Source organism: Prionailurus bengalensis, chromosome C1 (assembly GCF_016509475.1).
Source record: "Prionailurus bengalensis isolate Pbe53 chromosome C1, Fcat_Pben_1.1_paternal_pri, whole genome shotgun sequence".
Lineage (NCBI taxonomy): Eukaryota > Metazoa > Chordata > Mammalia > Carnivora > Felidae > Prionailurus > Prionailurus bengalensis.
Genome location: NC_057345.1, coordinates 111,093,454 through 111,109,630, shown reverse-complemented (window position 1 = coordinate 111,109,630; position 16,177 = coordinate 111,093,454). Strand labels below are relative to the sequence as shown.

General features: G+C 56.7%; 1 protein-coding gene across 1 annotated transcript in view; it reads right to left on the bottom strand.

Annotated features, from left to right (window-relative positions):
- The window catches only part of HS6ST1 (heparan sulfate 6-O-sulfotransferase 1), a 46,588-nt gene that overhangs the window by 22,302 nt on the left and 8,109 nt on the right, over window positions 1-16,177 (bottom strand). The gene's annotated exons all lie outside the window — the stretch shown is intronic.

The window sequence follows — 16,177 nt, the reverse complement described above, 5'->3', positions numbered from 1 at the left end:
GGTGTTTCTCACCTCACACGATAAAATGACAAGATGGACCTGTCTGTCCACCTCATCTTTGCTACACACCCATGTGCAGGCACCGGTCTGGGGGCTTCACCTTCAGAACCCCAGCTGCTGGACGGAGCTACTTCCCACATTCAGTGTCCTTGTCCTGAGTCCCAGAGTGTCTGACAGTAAAAGATATGGGCTGCTCTCAGAGCTCTGCAGGTTCTGGAGGTTTGGGGCAGCCACACCACTGGAAGAGTGGCACAAGGCAGCAGCCTCATCAGCTGGCATCCTCCCTGCTCCCAGCCTCCTGGGGACCAGGTCTCAGGCTGGGAGGGCCCCAGGCACCAGGTGAGCTCAGCAGATGCGTCAGCCAGAGCACCTGCTTCCAAGTGAGCTTAGCAGGCCAGCCTCGGGCCCCGAGGGGGAACCCCTGGCTGCATGGCCTGGGGTCTCTGGAGGCTGACACCCTTCCTGGACAAGGTGGATTGAGAGGACCCACATGTAGGCAAGATGTGGGGTCAGGGCCTCTCCAAGCCTCAGTTTCCCTGTTTCCCTTCTCTATCTGTGAGAGATGTGGGTGTGCTCAGGAAACAGGTGGCAAGCAGGATCCTGAGAAAGGCCTCTGGACAGATCTGGAGGGAAACCATCCCCAAAAGGACATGTGCTAACAGCTCTGCCACAGGGCCCTGAGCATGGACAGAGGCCCTGGGCCCTGCTCACAATTTTATCTGATTTAGCAAAGGGCCCACAGGCTCATCTCCTTGAAAATGGTTCTTAGTCTGTCCAACTCCCTCACTGCTCAGGGTCCTTCAAATGCACACTCCTCCTATCCACCTGGGTAAGCCTCTGCCAAGCTCCTGGATCCCAGGACAGCTTCAAGAAGAGAGGGTCTAGCCCTGAGATGGCCCCTGCATGCCTGACAGAGGGACCAGAGCTTCTTGGGGTAGAGGAAGCCAGCGGGGGAAGGAAGCTAGGCGAAGAGAGCAGGGACAGGGCCACACCAGCCCTGAGCCCTCTCACTAGCACTGGAACCAGCCTGGGTGAAAGGGGAGGGACAGGGGACCTGAGAGGGACTGTTCCCAGGGGCCTGCCCACCCTTCTGTGAAATCCAAGCCCAGCAGGACACTGGCTAGGACAGGCTCCTGGCCTGGTGTCTGAGGCAGCCTGGCAGCCCACGGAGCAGGGTCACCCATACCATGTGCAGACAAGGAAGCAGTGGGCCCTGGCCCATACCAGCCTAGACACAGACACAAACCTTGAACCAGAAGGGAAAGTAAGTTCTGTGTCCAGGAGCTCAGAGACCTTGCTTCCTCAAGCAGCAGCAGAGGGAATCCATCAGCAAGGCTTTCTGGAGCATGTGATGCGGGGTGACAGAGGAGGATGCTGGAGGATCCAGGGTGGGGGAGATGCCTGCAGGAAGTGGAAGCGGTAGCACGGCAGGGCGAGAGTTCTGGCTGTGGGCACCAGGTCTGGGCTGTCTTGAGCAGGATGGGGCTAGCAGGTGGCTAGGGGCACTGATACAGAAGGAGCAGCATCTGAAGACTTGCAGCCCTCTGAGGGCCGAAGGCCAGGGAATGTGGTGCAAGGAGAAGGGTCAGTGACTCAATGGGCACATGTGGGGGGCGGGCTCAGGGGGCAGATGGGGTGCTGTCAGCTGACGGGCTCCAGCTGGAAAAGATGGCTTGACTCACACAGGAGGGTGGCTGAGATGCAGGAGATTCTGAAACAGGCAGTGAAAGGGAGGCAGCTTCCCTGTGGGGCTGTGGCCGGTCTTCGGCCTCTCACCAGCGCTCCTCCTCCCTGGTAATGACAGGCCCCTAGTACCCACAGGGTGCCCACCCTGCCTTCCCACTGCTGGCAGCAGTTAGAACTGGGAGGGACCTCCCTCCTTGGCTCAGAGACAGGATGTATGCCAGCATGTGGGAGCCTGGGAAGGAGGGCCACAGCCTGGACCTAGCGAGCAGGATAGTGTAGGGTGGGCCCTGACCACAGAAAGTCAGATACCCCTGGGTGTCCACAGGCAAGACCAAGGGGCTTCAGCACAGGGTTGCCATGTACTGGAGGGCAGGCCCCAATAGCCCCCTCCCCACAGCCACACCGTCCCACCAAAGTTCTTGTCTGGATATGTCTGTCTCCCCAAGCTTCAGAGTGGGCAGAGCTCATGGCCAAGGCCTGTCTGTAAAATTCCCAGTAGGCCTGGCCAGCTCGGAGCCCAGGTGGGTCCAGGGAGAGCCATCTATGGCCACTGACTCTGTGCAGCTGAATGCAGGCCCTCTCAACGCCTCTGGGGGGCTGCAGGGGGTCCCAGGAGTTATCTGAAGACACATGTTCCTTTCACAAACAAGGTCTCAGACTGGGCCATAGGTACCTACTCAGCCCTGCATCACCACCTTGGAACACGTCAGGATGCAACCATCGGGTGTGGCCAATGATTTCCCTCTGCACGCCAGCCCCCGGGGGAAGGGGCTCCTTAGGGCTCTGAGCCCAGGCTGGTCTCCCTCCCCTGGGCACGTCCCTCCTGTCTAGCCCTGTGTTCTCCACATCTGCCCCCCCCCACCCCCGCCCCTCCCATGCTTGTCCTTCCCAACTGCATTCCCTCTCCTGTTGCAAATGAGCCTTAGTGGTCACCCTGGGTGCTCGCCCCAGCCCATGTCTTGGGTCCTTTATGTGGCTGCAGGCCCCTCCACTGAGCAAGGCGACCCCTCCATTGGGTTCTGTCTCCATGGGCCCTGGAGGAGCTGCCACCCTGTTCAACCCCTCTCTGAGCTCTCCTCTCTGTCCCTGTCACACCTGCCTCCTGTCAAAGAGCACAGTTTGTCCAAGTTCTGTTTCAGAGAACCTCCTTTCCTTTTAGACCTTCCTGCCCTGGTCTACCTCTCAGCCACGGGTGTATCACACTACACGGTGTTTCTTCCTCTCCTGGTCTGTCTCTCACTGTCTCCAGGGCCAGCCAGCCTGGGGCCTGGACAGAGTGACTCAGACAAAAGCCGAGGCTTTGAATCTTGGAATGAAACTGACAAAAGAGCATTTGTTTGCTCCATAAAACCAAGAGCGAAAGCAGGCAGTGGTGGCTACCTCGGTGGCCATCACACACCTATCGGACCATCTCCTTGCACAGAGTCAGGGAGGTCAGGAGGACAGCTTCTGGATTTCCCAGAAACCACAGCTCCTCCCCCTCCTCGTGGGTTCTCTGCTTGCTGAGGTCACAGCTTCAGGGTTCGTGGGTCTGGGCATGGATAGCACCCAGGGGACCCAGGAGAGGAAGGCCTGGAGATATGTGGAATTAGTCAGTGCATGCTGGAGGGCCCACACCTTTTGTGCTCCACGACTGGTCCTGCCTGGGGCTCTGGGGTGAGGGTCCACAAGGAGGGGTGGCCTCACCAAGCCCCAGGGGGACTCAGAAGTGGGCACACACACACATACATACTTCCAAAACTTCTCACAAGGGGGAAATAAAAACGTGGTTCAAATAGTTGGAAGGTTAGCCAAAGTACAGTGGCCTCCACCCCTCCAGGTGCACCAGGGCCCTTCCTACCAGCTGAGAAGGTCCCCTCTGTGCACCCAGGGCCTCATCTGCTGAGCGATGGCCTTGGAGCAAAGGCCCCTGCACTGTCCCCAAGCTGACACCAACCTTGGTTGGAATCAGGAAACACAGGAATGTGAAGGCAGCAGGCCGGCAAGCGGCGCCAGCTGGGTCATAAAAACTCTGCCTGTCATCCGGAACCCCCACATCCAGGAGAGAAGCACTGAGTCCATTACAGCCCAAGACCTCCAGAGTCATAAATGACCCCGTGCAGGCATCCCTCATAAATCCTGGGTCTCTGAGGCTGTGAGAACTCGGCATGCACCCCCAGCCTCCTACAGCATGGCCTGCACAGGGCCTACGGGGACAGACAGGCAGAGAGGACATAAGCCCATTTGTGTGTGCAGCCTCAGACCACTGGTAAAAGAAGGTACCTTATATACCTGAGCACAGACATGGCTGCTTCAGGACTGCCCATGGGGGCTGAGGAATTAATGATTAACCCTCTGAAGCAGGAAGTTACACAGAGGCGACTGCTGCATGAGCAGGGGTCTGTAGCCATGATGAGGCCCAGCGAGTCCCACTGTGGGCCTCAGACCATAGGATGGCCGTGCTGAGCCAGGCAGAAGCTCAACTGGTCATGTTGGACTTCTCAGGTGGGAAGTGGGGGGGCTTGACCAGGTGGGGGAGTTCTCATTGAGACCATTGTAGGGATAAGCCAATTGTGACAGGGTCCACTCCTCAGCTCAGCCCTATAGCCAGTGGGCCCAAGCTCCATGCTTCTCATGGGTGGGAACCTGCCCAGTCCCTCTGCTTGACACCAGTCCCAAACTCTACTAAGTGCTGTCCGGCACCTCTGCCTTCCCAGCCTCTGGGTCCAGAGTCTGAGGCTGGCTTTGTCAGATTCCTCCCGAGACCCCCAAGTCCGGACTCTGCAGTAGGAACTCCCACCTCGGCATGCCTGCACTGAGATCTGACTGTCCTCCCCTAGGTCGTGACAAGTCACTAACCAGAAAACGAGAAATGCTGCTGGAAAAAATGGACCCCCGATGCATTCCTGGTGGGCAGGTAAAACAGTCAGTAGATCCTCAAAGAATTAGACATCAAATTACCATATAACCCAGAGAGTCCACTTTTGGGTATACACCCAAAAGAACTGGAAGCAGAGGCTTGAACAGATACTGTGCACCAATGTTCGTAGCAGCATTATTCACGACAAGAGAGGAAACAACCTGAGTGTCTATCCACGGTGAACAGGTAAGTGAAATGTGGTATATACATACACCTGCACATGGTTTAGCCTTAAAAAGGGATGAAGTAGTGACATGCTCTAACATGGATAAATCTTGAAGACGTTATGCTAAGTGAAAGAAGCCAGCCACAAAAAGACAAATACTGTGGACTCCGCTTACGTGAGGTATATAGAATCATCAAATTCACAGAAACAGACAGTAGATGGTGGCTGCCAGGGGCTGGGGACAACAGGGGGGCAGTGTTTCATGGGTAGAGTTTCAGGTGGGAAGAGAGAGAGGATCTGGAGATGCATGGGGTGGGGAATGGCTGCACAGCAATGTGACTGTGCTTAAAGCCACTGCACTTTTTTTTTCTTATTGACTGTTTATCTTGTTTTTTTAATATGAAATTTATTGTCAAATTGGTTTCCACACAACACTCAGTGCTCATCCCAACAGGTGCCCTCCTCAATGCCTATCACTCACTTTCCCCTCCCTCCCACCCCCCCATCAACCCTCAGTTTGTTCTCAGTCTTTAAGAGTCTCTTACGGTTTGACTCCCTCCCTCTCTTTTTTTCTCCTTCCCCTCCCCCATGGTCTTCTGTCAAGTTTCTCAGGATCTACATAAGAGTGAAAACATATGGTATCTGTCTTTCTCTGTATGACTTATTTCAATTAGCATTAACACTCTCCAGTTCCAACCACATTGCTACAAAAGGCCAGATTTCATTCTTTCTCATTGCCACGTAGTATTCCATTGTGTATATAAGCCACAATTTCTTTATCCATTTATCAGTTGATGGACATTTAGGCTCTTACCATAATTGGAAAGCCATTGCACTTTTAAAAAATGGTAAGAATGGTAAACTTTATGTTATGACCACAAAAAAAAAAAAAAAAAAAAAGGCTCTCCTTTTCCATATCTCCATATAATGGGATATCTGCAGCCAGCCCCAGGCCAGGCAAGTCTTCAGGAGCAAAACCATGGCAGGCTTCTAAGGACACAGCCACCCCCAGGGGCCCTCAGTGACTGCATTACAAGGGGAGCCCACCCACTTAAGCCTATCCCTAGCGTGAGTGTGTGTGTGGGGTCCATCCTTGGCTCTCTTGGGGAATGACAGGACCAAAGAAAAGATACAGAGCACCAGGACTGGCCTTGGATGGGCCAGAAATGCAGGCATACCGGGTTCAGGACTCCAGTGTGAGCTGAGAACTCCGTTTCTGTTCTTCAGCTGGACAGAGCACAGGCTCAGTAAGCACCCCTCCCCACTGTGGGCACAGGGAGCACACAGCCTCTTCTTCAGCCCCTGTGCCACACCTCATACCACATGTGATACTGGTGATGCTACCTCCACTGCTGAGGGGCTCTCAACACCCCACCCAACCCTGAGGTGGTGCTCTGCTCCTCCGTCCTATGAACAAGTGAACAGGCTCCAAGAGGCTCTGGTCTGGCCCTCAGCTGCAGGACCACCAGTAGAAACTAGGCCTCTGCTCCAGCTCACAACAAACTGCAAGAAGTCAATACCAGCCACAAGAACTGTGAATTCAATCTTATCCCAAACTTGTGATCTTAAGGTAAACACAATGGATAGCCCTCTCATCCAGGACCCTTCCCCTGGGCTCCAGGCACCCCCGCAGGCTGCATCGTCCACCCCTAGCTCCATTTGGCAGAGGAAGAAACTGAGGCACAGAAAGGTCACACTCTGGTGAGGAGCACAGTGGGGCTTAAGCTGGGCTCTGTCTCTGGAGGTCACACCTACGCTGTGCCAGGTGTTCAGCAATGGGTGAAGACCCATACGTGAATCACAGTGGCCCAGCCTGTCTTGAGGGGCTCCAGCTGTCAATGGGACAGAGCCAATAGGGTGGGGGCTGTGGTGGAAAGAAGCTCAGGGCCCCTCATCCACTCTCAGCCCTGCAAATGCTGTCCATCTGCCAGGCAGAGAAACGAAGTCTACAACAGCAAGAACACCAGCCCCCAATAGGCAGAAGGCTGCACCCCATTTTGGGGCTGGGGTCTTACTGGCCCCTTCCTTCCCACACAGAACGAATGTGAGGTTACTCTTTTGAGGCCCAGGCTGGGGCCCCAGTATGGGTGATCTATGCTTGCTCTGTCGACCTGGCTCCCTCCTTCTGCACAATGGGGGATTTCTCCATGGCCCCCAGACTTCAACCCTGAACGTCTGCACAGAACCACAGGCACACATGGCACACGCTGAGGGCAAGGCTGCGACCTTGGTCCCTAGCCAACCTCAGCAGCCCCCCAAGTCCCTCAGGTCTTTGGGCTGATGCTGGGGTCTATCAGGTGGAGAATGCTGCTCAGGGCACAGCCCACAGCCCTGCTGGAACCTGGCAGGGATGGGGCTCACTGGAGCAGATGGGGGGCTCCACCCTCCCCAAACCGACCTCACGGTAGGGCCCTCTCATCACCATGGGCCATGCCCAGGAGATGTGGCATCCTGGTTATGCCTACCCCCTGACCCTGTACCTCTGGTCTACCTGGGGAGTGGTGTGGGGGGTGATGGGTGTGTCTACCTGGGGTGGGCTGTTGGTATGGGGGTCATCGGTGTGTGCCTACCAAGGGTCTGGTGGCATGGAGTCTATTGGGGGGCAGCAGACATATGTGTACCTGGAGGCTGGTGGTGTGGGGTGTGTCTGGGGCTTCTGGCCCAGCAGCTGAGCAGCTCCTGTATCTGGAGGTCTGCAGCCCCTGTCCCAGACCTGTCCCTTGACACTCCCTATCCCCTTGCTACCACGAGGAAAGGAGAGGCAGCTGGTCTCCAGGCCCAACTGTCTGGCTGCCTGTTTGTATTAATCTCTTCAAGCAGGCCTGAAAAACACCTGGGGGAGGGGGAAGGAAAGGGGGAGGGGTGGGTCACCTCGAGTGGCAGGCTGATTCAGGTGGACAGGGGATGCTCCATGATCGACAGTCACCTAAGCCCTCAGTCGGGCAGCCACACACATGCTCCCAGGCTCCCTGGGTGCCAGATGCTCCCATGGTTACTCCACGAGGCCACCCCAGGGATGAGCCCCAGGCAGCCGCTACAGCACCAGCTTCAGCCCACCAAAGCTGCACAGTCCCTTACCCTGTCCTGGGGCCCTCATCTGTGGGAGAGTGACCACTGTGTCTCAGGTGTGGTGAGGACAGCAGTGATGGCAGAGAGCACTCAAGGTACCCTGCTTGGCAGGCCTGCCTAAGGAGCAAGGACGGCTGCTGCTGCCATTAGCCAGGGCCCCTTCTCCTGGGAAGGCTGGTGACTGAGGAGTCTGCTCTTTAACCCCCGACAGACCCTCCTGCAAAGCCTGGCCCCCCCACCTGTTTGGGTGGGGGACCTGAGGGGCCACCTGGCTGGCTCCAGGCTGCCCCTACCACCGCCCTGCAATGACAGCAAATATTCCTTGAAAACACACTTCCTTAATGTCCTGGCCTGTTCTAAGGTGATGGGGATGGAGGGGTGGCCTGGCCATGGGGTGGAAAATTGCTCAGCTCTGAAGGGGGCTAAGCAGGAAGGAATTTCAAATGGAAGGAAACGTCCCAAAGTGCCCACTGCTTGTAAGGAAAAAAAGGAATTCTTGTTCCAGGATGTTTCTGAGTCACTGCTGGCTCCACAGCTTGAGCTGTGCTCCCAGCTACTGCTGGGAGTGCATGTGAGTGTGGCTATGTCAGAGTGTGGGTACCTCGTGCAGCCCGTGGTCAGCCCCGGGAGCCCTCCAGCCTCTCTCCCTCCTGGGGAGGGGGTCCAGTATCCCCAAGGCCCACATGAATCCAGCCCCAGCCTGAGGCTGCTGCTCTGTGAGGTGGAAGACGGCCTGTGGTTGGCAGTGACACACAGCACAGATCATAAAAAAGGCTTTCAAATTGGAGAAGGGGCCACGCCATGTGGTCAGCCCTGGGAAGCCATGGCCTGGAGCCCCCCAGCAGCAGTTGCCAGTTACCTCTTACCCTGGGTGACGTGCGCAGCAGGCATGCGGGTGGGAGGGGGCCTGGAGCCCAGTGGAGACACAGTGGCCACCAGACCAGTGGCTGCAAGGTGTGTATACAATCTTTGCATAGGATGGAGGTGACAGTGCTTGTCCCAACTTCAGGGACACAAGTGTGCAGGCGTAAGGCCTGTGGGCCTGCCCCCCAGAGCCTGGCCTTCCTGGCATCCCCTGGTACTTATGGAAGCAATGGCTGAATGTCCTCGGGGCTCAGATGGCCTGAAGGGCCTGTTTCTCCACCAGCCCACATGGTTGGTAGCTGATGAGCAGTGCTGCTGGCCTGTGCCTCCCCAGCCAGATCCACTCAGGTCCCAGCTTGGCCTGAGGGCAGGGGAGGGCAGAGAGCCAGGCCTTCCATGGTACCTACTGGGCCTTCTCCCTAGATAAAGTCAAGCCCCACTCAATCAACTAGCATTCCTCCTGAGCCACAAAGTCAATCCTGTCCCTCAGGAACACCTGTTGGCACTGGGAACACGGAAGGCTGCCAGGCCTCCTGACCCGTTGCTGCACACTGCACGGCCACAGAGTGGAGGCTTCCAGCCACGCCCTGCATGCTCAGCGGGCACTGCTGCTTCAGAGAGACTCAGAGAGGCACAGCCAGGGGGAGGGTGCCAGGTCCTGGGCCCAGGACTCCCTGGCCAGATCCCGAACTACAATGTGTACTGCTGTTCCAGGAAAAACCCTGAAAATAAAGACTTAAAACGTGGCTTCCAGGCCAAGCACAAACTTTTCCATAGCCTTGAGCTTCCTCTTTGCCACACGTGAGATGGACCAGGTGAGCTGTGGGTGACACGTGACCCTGCCCAGGAGGCTGGGTGCATCCCATGGCTGTCTGCCCTCAGCAAGGGGGCAGAACTGGGGCCTATCCTGACCACCGCCACCTCTGAGGACTGGCTCTAGAACGACAGCTGCCATGTAGCTGCAGCCTGGGGTGTGGGGAGGGCCCAGATGGGGCTTCAAGGAAAGTCATCTGGGCTCTCGAGGCCTCTGCTCTCCCATCTGTAATGGGACAGCCGAGACACCTCATAGTGACCTGGGACAGTGCCTGCACCTAGGCCCACTGGTCCCTGAAGGCCAGTGGCACATCCCCAGCACAGTGAATGGGGGTCCAGGGTGCACCCAGACCAAAGCCAGAGCCAGATGTGTATGAAGGGCCCCCAACTTGATATCACCTGGAGAAGACTTGCATCTGGCCTGGCAGATGGACAGGAGAAACACCACCCCAGGGGTCAAGGCCCTCACAGTATCCCTGTTATGAACTCAAGGGAGCCGACAGTACCACCCGTGGGACCTGCCAGCTGCCGAGACTCCTGGGCACTCCCACCTCTGGGCTGCCTGTCAGACACAGCTGGGCAGCCTTGGCACAGAAAGGAGGGGACCATGATCTGATGTTGGTGCCCCTCTCAAGACTCCATGGAATGAAGGCTCAGTAAAAATTTGCAAAGCAAATTAAAGTGAGTCACAAGGCTCTATACACAAAGTCCATGCTGGTCAAGGCTGGGGTTTCCTACGATCTCAGCAAGGGTGAGGCCCCTACGCCAGCTGGCTCAGTGGCCCAAGCAGGGATGGGAGCTGAAGCAGGCTGGGGAAGGCCACATGTAGCTGCAGGCCATCATCCCAGGCTCTCTGGCAACCCACTGACCCCTCTAGGGAGGCTTTCCTGTGGAAATCACCTGTAACAGTTCATATGATGTTCTGAATGGACAGGGGCGTTAATCTGCAGAAGGCCTGCTAAGCCGGGGTACAATGTTACCCCCAAATCTGCCACTGCATTTGTGCACACTGTGAGGACCAGAGTCAACCTTGTCTGCAGCCCTGGGACCATGTCAGGCTGCCTCTGGCCTGGCAGCCAAATGGACACAGTGGCCAGAGACAGCAGGGCTCAGGCTGGGAGAGCATGCATGGTTGGGGGGCGGGCAGAGAGAGGGATTACAGGGGCCTGCTCAACCTTGCTGTGCCAAACAAGTCTCACGTGGGGTTCTTTGGTCTGTGGGGAGCCCCTGCCAAATGCAGAACTGCTCTGGGACTCAGACAGGGCCTCATAGAAAGTGCCCCCCCCCCCCCCCCAAGATGTGGTGGCGTGTGAGGGAGCCCAGGGCCCTGGCTGCTGGTCTCTGCTTCTGGAGTCTTCTGTGCATCTGATGAACAAATCAAGGGTTCCACGAGGCGAGAGGGCCCATGCTGTGGAATGAGCCAGAAGGACGCATCAGCCCAGCAGGGCCTCCTAAGCTCTCACATTCTGGGATTCTACTGGCCTGATGGGCATTCTGTGCCTCTGAAGGAAGCCCTGCCTGATGCCCATTGGGTCCCCTTTCCCCTCAGTTGCTTGAGGATGGGGATCTGCTCCTGCTGTGAATAGCCCCTCATCAATCCCATCACCCTCCGTTTATCCGCTTGGCTGAAACCTGACCACCTTTTCCTTGGTAAAAATGGTGTTTTCCAGGGAGCCTTTGTGGTTCAGTCGGTTAAGTGTCCGACTCTTAATTTTCTGTTCAGGTCATGATCTCACAAGCCCCACACTGGGCTCTGTGCTGACAGTGCGAAAGAAGCCTGCTTGGGATTCTCTCTCTCTCTCTCTGTCCCTCCCTAGCTTGCACTCTCTCTCAAAATGGATAAACTAAAAAAAAAAAAAAAATGGTGTTTTCTACTGGGCACACTGTCAGCCCAGCTTCCAGGAAAGCAAAGGAACAAACTTCCACTCACAGGACTGGGCTTCCTGACTGCTTGGGTAGAATGGAGTTAAAGGTGGACTTGGTAGGCCCTGAACTTACACAGGCTCAGACGGTGGGCCAACAAGCAGTCTTCTGTCTGGACTTGTGCCAGTAAAACATACTGCCCAGACCTGCTTGCCTGTCTGCCTGCCACGAGGGAACAGAAGGGGGGGTGGTGGTCTGTGCTCCTCTTTGGGATGAGGGGCCCCAGGCCCAGACCTGCTTGCCTGTCCACCTGCCATTAGGGAAAAGAAGAGAGGAGGGGGGGGGTCTGTGCTCCTCTTTGGGATGAGGGGCCCTGGCGAGGCTCAGTGGGGTGGGCAGGAAGGAGGCTGTGGCCAGGGTTTGAGGCAGGACAGGTGAGGCCTTGGCTCTCCAGGCAGGGCAGGAGACACACTCAAGCAGTGGCCCACCTCCTCCCCTGCTTTGTGCCTGCCTGGGCAGGGCCTCTCCTCACAGGTGACATCAGAAACCTCCATGGGGTGCCTGGGTGGCGCAGTCGGTTAAGTGTCCGACTTCAGCCAGGTCACAATCTCGCGGTCCGGGAGTTCGAGCCCCGTGTCAGGCTCTGGGCTGATGGCTCAGAGCCTGGAGCCTGTTTCCGATTCTGTGTCTCCCTCTCTCTCTGCCCCTCCCCCGTTCATGCTCTGTCTCTCTCTGTCCCAAAAATAAATAAAAAACGTTGAAAAAAAAAAAAAAAAAGAAACCTCCAGACTCCCCTGGGAAGTTGTCTGCTGTGCCCTCCCTGTTCCACCTGCCCTCAATCCCCACTATACCATCTTGGACTCCTGGGAAAGCCGATCCTCGGAGCAGCCACTCTGCTTCCCCATAGGTAGGCAGCATGTTGGGCTTGAATCCTGTGCCCAGGTGACGCCTGGCTCTCCCTCCTGGGAGGGGATCGTGGGGAGGGGTCAACAGGAAACCCTGTGGCCGCAGATCTGCGTGTGAATGTCACTTCTGCCAGGTGTGATCTTGGGTGACAAGTTATTTAGGCTCTCTGAGCCCCAGTTTCCTCATCTGCGAGTGGAGCCCCTGACAGCGAGGCATAAACAAGAGTGGCCTGGCCATGAGCGAGTGTGGAGGTTGCCGCAGTCACTCTGTGCTGTGCCCTCCAGGCTAGGACACCTGCTCGTCGCTCTCCCCAGCACAGCGTATGCCCTGTAAGCAGGCTGCACACGGCACAACAACTTCCCCTCCCCAAGCCCTGCTCCATTAGCTGCGATCTGGCTGGAGGACTTCCTCCTGCTGCTGGTGCCAAGTTCTCCCCACAGGGACTGTGAACCAGAGAAAATGCCCCCTGCCTACTGCTCCAAGATGATACCCCATCCTGCCTCATGCTGCTGTAACGCAAACGTGAAACTTGAGTTTGCTGCTCCTCCTTTCCCAAGGACACCGATGCTCCAGAAACGTAAATATTTACACTTAAGGCTTTAAGGCTCATAACTCAGAGGGGAGATGCTCACCTGCTGACCATGTTTGTTCTTGGGGCCCTAAGAGCCCTGCGGTGGCAGGAGTGAATTCTCAGATGGACAATGATTTATGGGCCACTCCTCCCGGGCCAACTAGGGACGTGGTCCAGGAGCAAATGCTGCACATAAGGGGCTGGGGCCACGTGGGGAACATTCCAAGGCCCCTGGGATGACAAGGGGGGGTGGTGCAGGAAGCTCACCTACAGAGGAGAACCATGTAGAGGTAGCTCTGGTGTGTGGCTACAGCAGATGGGACTAGGCACCAGGCTGGAGGCAGTGATGTCTGGCTCCTCGGCCAGGCTGCGGGGTGACACAGGTAGATCTCACCCCAGGAAAGCCCTGCCTAGATTTCCATCGTGTGGGAAGGAGGCTCCCATGATTTCAGAGCAGGGGGCTCCAGGCTCCGTTTTTGACTGCAGGATCCTTTTTCCAATCCAACCTCACAGGAACCAACAAACCAGGATCAATGGGTGTGAGACGCCAGGCAGGAAGACTGACTACTTGTTTGGCCTTCTGGGCTGGGCTCCCACCACCACTGGCGAGGTGCTGCTGAGGGCTTCCAAGGAAGGCCCTGGGGGTATTCCTGCTGCAGGAAGGATGGCTGGTTAGCCGGCCATCTGTCTATCTACTCAGTCTGCTGGGCTTCTGGCTGAGCTCCAACCACAAGCGGCCCCAGAGGCGTTTAGAGGTCACAAGGTACACTCCCTCCTTCCCCTGCAAGTGCACTTGGTGCCACTGGCTGCAGAACAGAGGCCCACCTGGCCCGCACCTGTGCATCAGTAAACCAAATGCCCAGGACCATAGGCAGTGTGGAAGGACAGTTAGAAGGAGAGGTCTGGCCAACACACCATGCACAGGGCTTCAAACTAGGATACACTAAGAAGACAAAGCATCCCTCAGGGCAGAAAACAGCCTGGGGACACAAATAGGTAGATGGCAGGGAGGAAACCTGCCACGTAACAGAATGCCCGTCTCACCAGTCACGGGTACATGTGCTAGGACCACAGCCGTCCAGCTCACAGCTGCTGGCCTGGCAAAGAGGACCGTGTCTTACAGGCCCCATGGTGGGGAACCTCAGGCATGGTGCTGGGGGGTCTGAGGAGCCAGTCTGGACAGCAGCAGTCATCTCTAAGAGGGCTGAGGGCGGACCACCTGCCTTCCAGCCCACTCCTAGGGACATGTGAGGAAGGGTGGCCAGGCCTGGCCACTGCCACCTGGCCTGTGAGATGCTACTCCTGTCTGCAACAAAGCACGGGAGAAAAAGAGATGTGTCTAGACAAACTCGATGTTAAATCCAGCAGTCGATGAATTAAATATGCATGTCATGGACCAACGTGGATAAATCTCAACAACAAGGATGAGATTTCTTCAGAAATCAAGTAGAAAGCAAGTTGCAGAAGGTCAAGTACAGTCTGATGCGGGTTCTGGAAAGTGCGTCAACAGCCCTACGTGCTGTTCAAGGGATACACATCTGCAGTGAAAGTATAAGAAAGCGTGCTGAAAAGCATGAAATGCAGATGGTAGTGACGGGGGTGGGTGGCAGCCAGGAGCCACAGCAGGGCTCCCTTGGGACCCCTGTTCAACTCTCAGCCTGCAGTGAGGACAGGGGTGCCGGTGACACAGATCACAGCCACCACCAAGTCAAAACATGAGCCTGCCACATCATACCCGTCAACGCCTGTGGGTCAGCAGCACAGCCCAGGCGCAGGACAGATGGGGGTCCAGTGAGGGGGAAGAACTACCACATCCCTTGGATTCTCCAGGAGGCAGGTAGGCCTCTCTGTGCTTGGCCACAGTCCCCCCCACCCTCATTCCTGCCCTTGTCACTGAGCAAGCAGCTCCAGGCTGCGTGTTGAGGGTTCTCAAAGGAACAGTCAGGCGAGCTGCTGCTGACACAAGCCGCAGACAGCAGGGCCAGTCTGCACTGTTCCCACAGGCCATGATTACAGTGCCACTTGTGTCCGGGCTGTGGAACGGGGGCGGGGGCTTTCTGGACATCCAGGGAGCAAGCTCGGCAAAGCCCTTGATGGGAAGGAACAGGATGGTCCCCAATGCTACAGCCCGGGGTGAGCAGGGGACCCTCATGGCTGAGGCACAGCACATCTCAGGTTTTCACATCAGAAGGCCAGTGATACTTGGTGGCTGTCCCAGATACTGGGACCCTAGCTACCTAGACCACAGATGCTGTAAGGAAGCCCCCTGCCGGCCCTCAAGCTGACCCAGACAGGAGCCGAAAACCTAGCTGGTCCTGAAGGACCCCTTCCCTAACCCCAGAGAGAGGGGATGCACCGTGGCCTCTTATAAAAAAAGTCTCCAGCACCAGGCACAGTTCCAAGTACTCACCTCTGAGGCAGGTACTGTCACTATGCCCATTTTACAGAAGGGGGAACCGAGGCACAGAGGTCACACAGCCTGTGAGTGGCAGAACTGGGATTTGACCCAGCTGGTCTGGCTCTAAGCCTGAGCCCCCACCCTTGTTCTGCTGTCCACCCTGGCAGCCTGCTGTTACTGCTCTCCCATCTGCTTTGAGCTGTTTCCTCCCAGCTGGCTTCTTTGCTGCTGGGCTGCCTGTGGACAGCCTCCATCCTTATGTGCCATGGTGGGCGGTGAGAAGCTTCCGGAGCTGGCTATCTGCTGGGGTCTGGCTCGTCCGCGGCCTCTTGCCACGCCCAGGCAGGCAAGGAAAACGAGGCTCAGAGAGTTCTGGGTGTATGCAGGTTCCAGACTGGTGTCACTCAAGAGGTCAGATGTCCAAGTGTCCACCCTGGTGCATCAGTCTCCAGAGACACCTGGGTCCCCAGCTCCTGCCTAGCCATTGACCTCCTTTGACTCCACAGCTTTATAAACAATTAGCCCCAGAGTTTTAATCTCTCGAGTTACTATCTTTCCAGACAATTATTGATTTGCTGCGACGCCTGCCCCTCCCCCCGCGTGGGTCTTTTAACGTTGCCCGTGTAAACACGCGGAGGCAGCTGTGCTGCTCACATGTGGCCCTCACAGAAAGGCTGGATGCATGGCTGTCGGGGGCTGCCTCTCCCCAGAGCCCCACCACCACGGCCCTGACACCACAGCTAGCCTCATGCTGTGCTGTGGCAAGCCACCGACACTCCACTTTATAGACGAGGAACTGGGCCCCACTCCTGGGCCATGAGGCCTGTGTCCCACCCGGGATCACAGAATCTAAGGGGTTAGAGTGACCACAGCTCCAACAAGACACGAACACAATCTGGGGCTGGATGAACCGTGTGGCCACAGGAGGTCACGGATGACAAG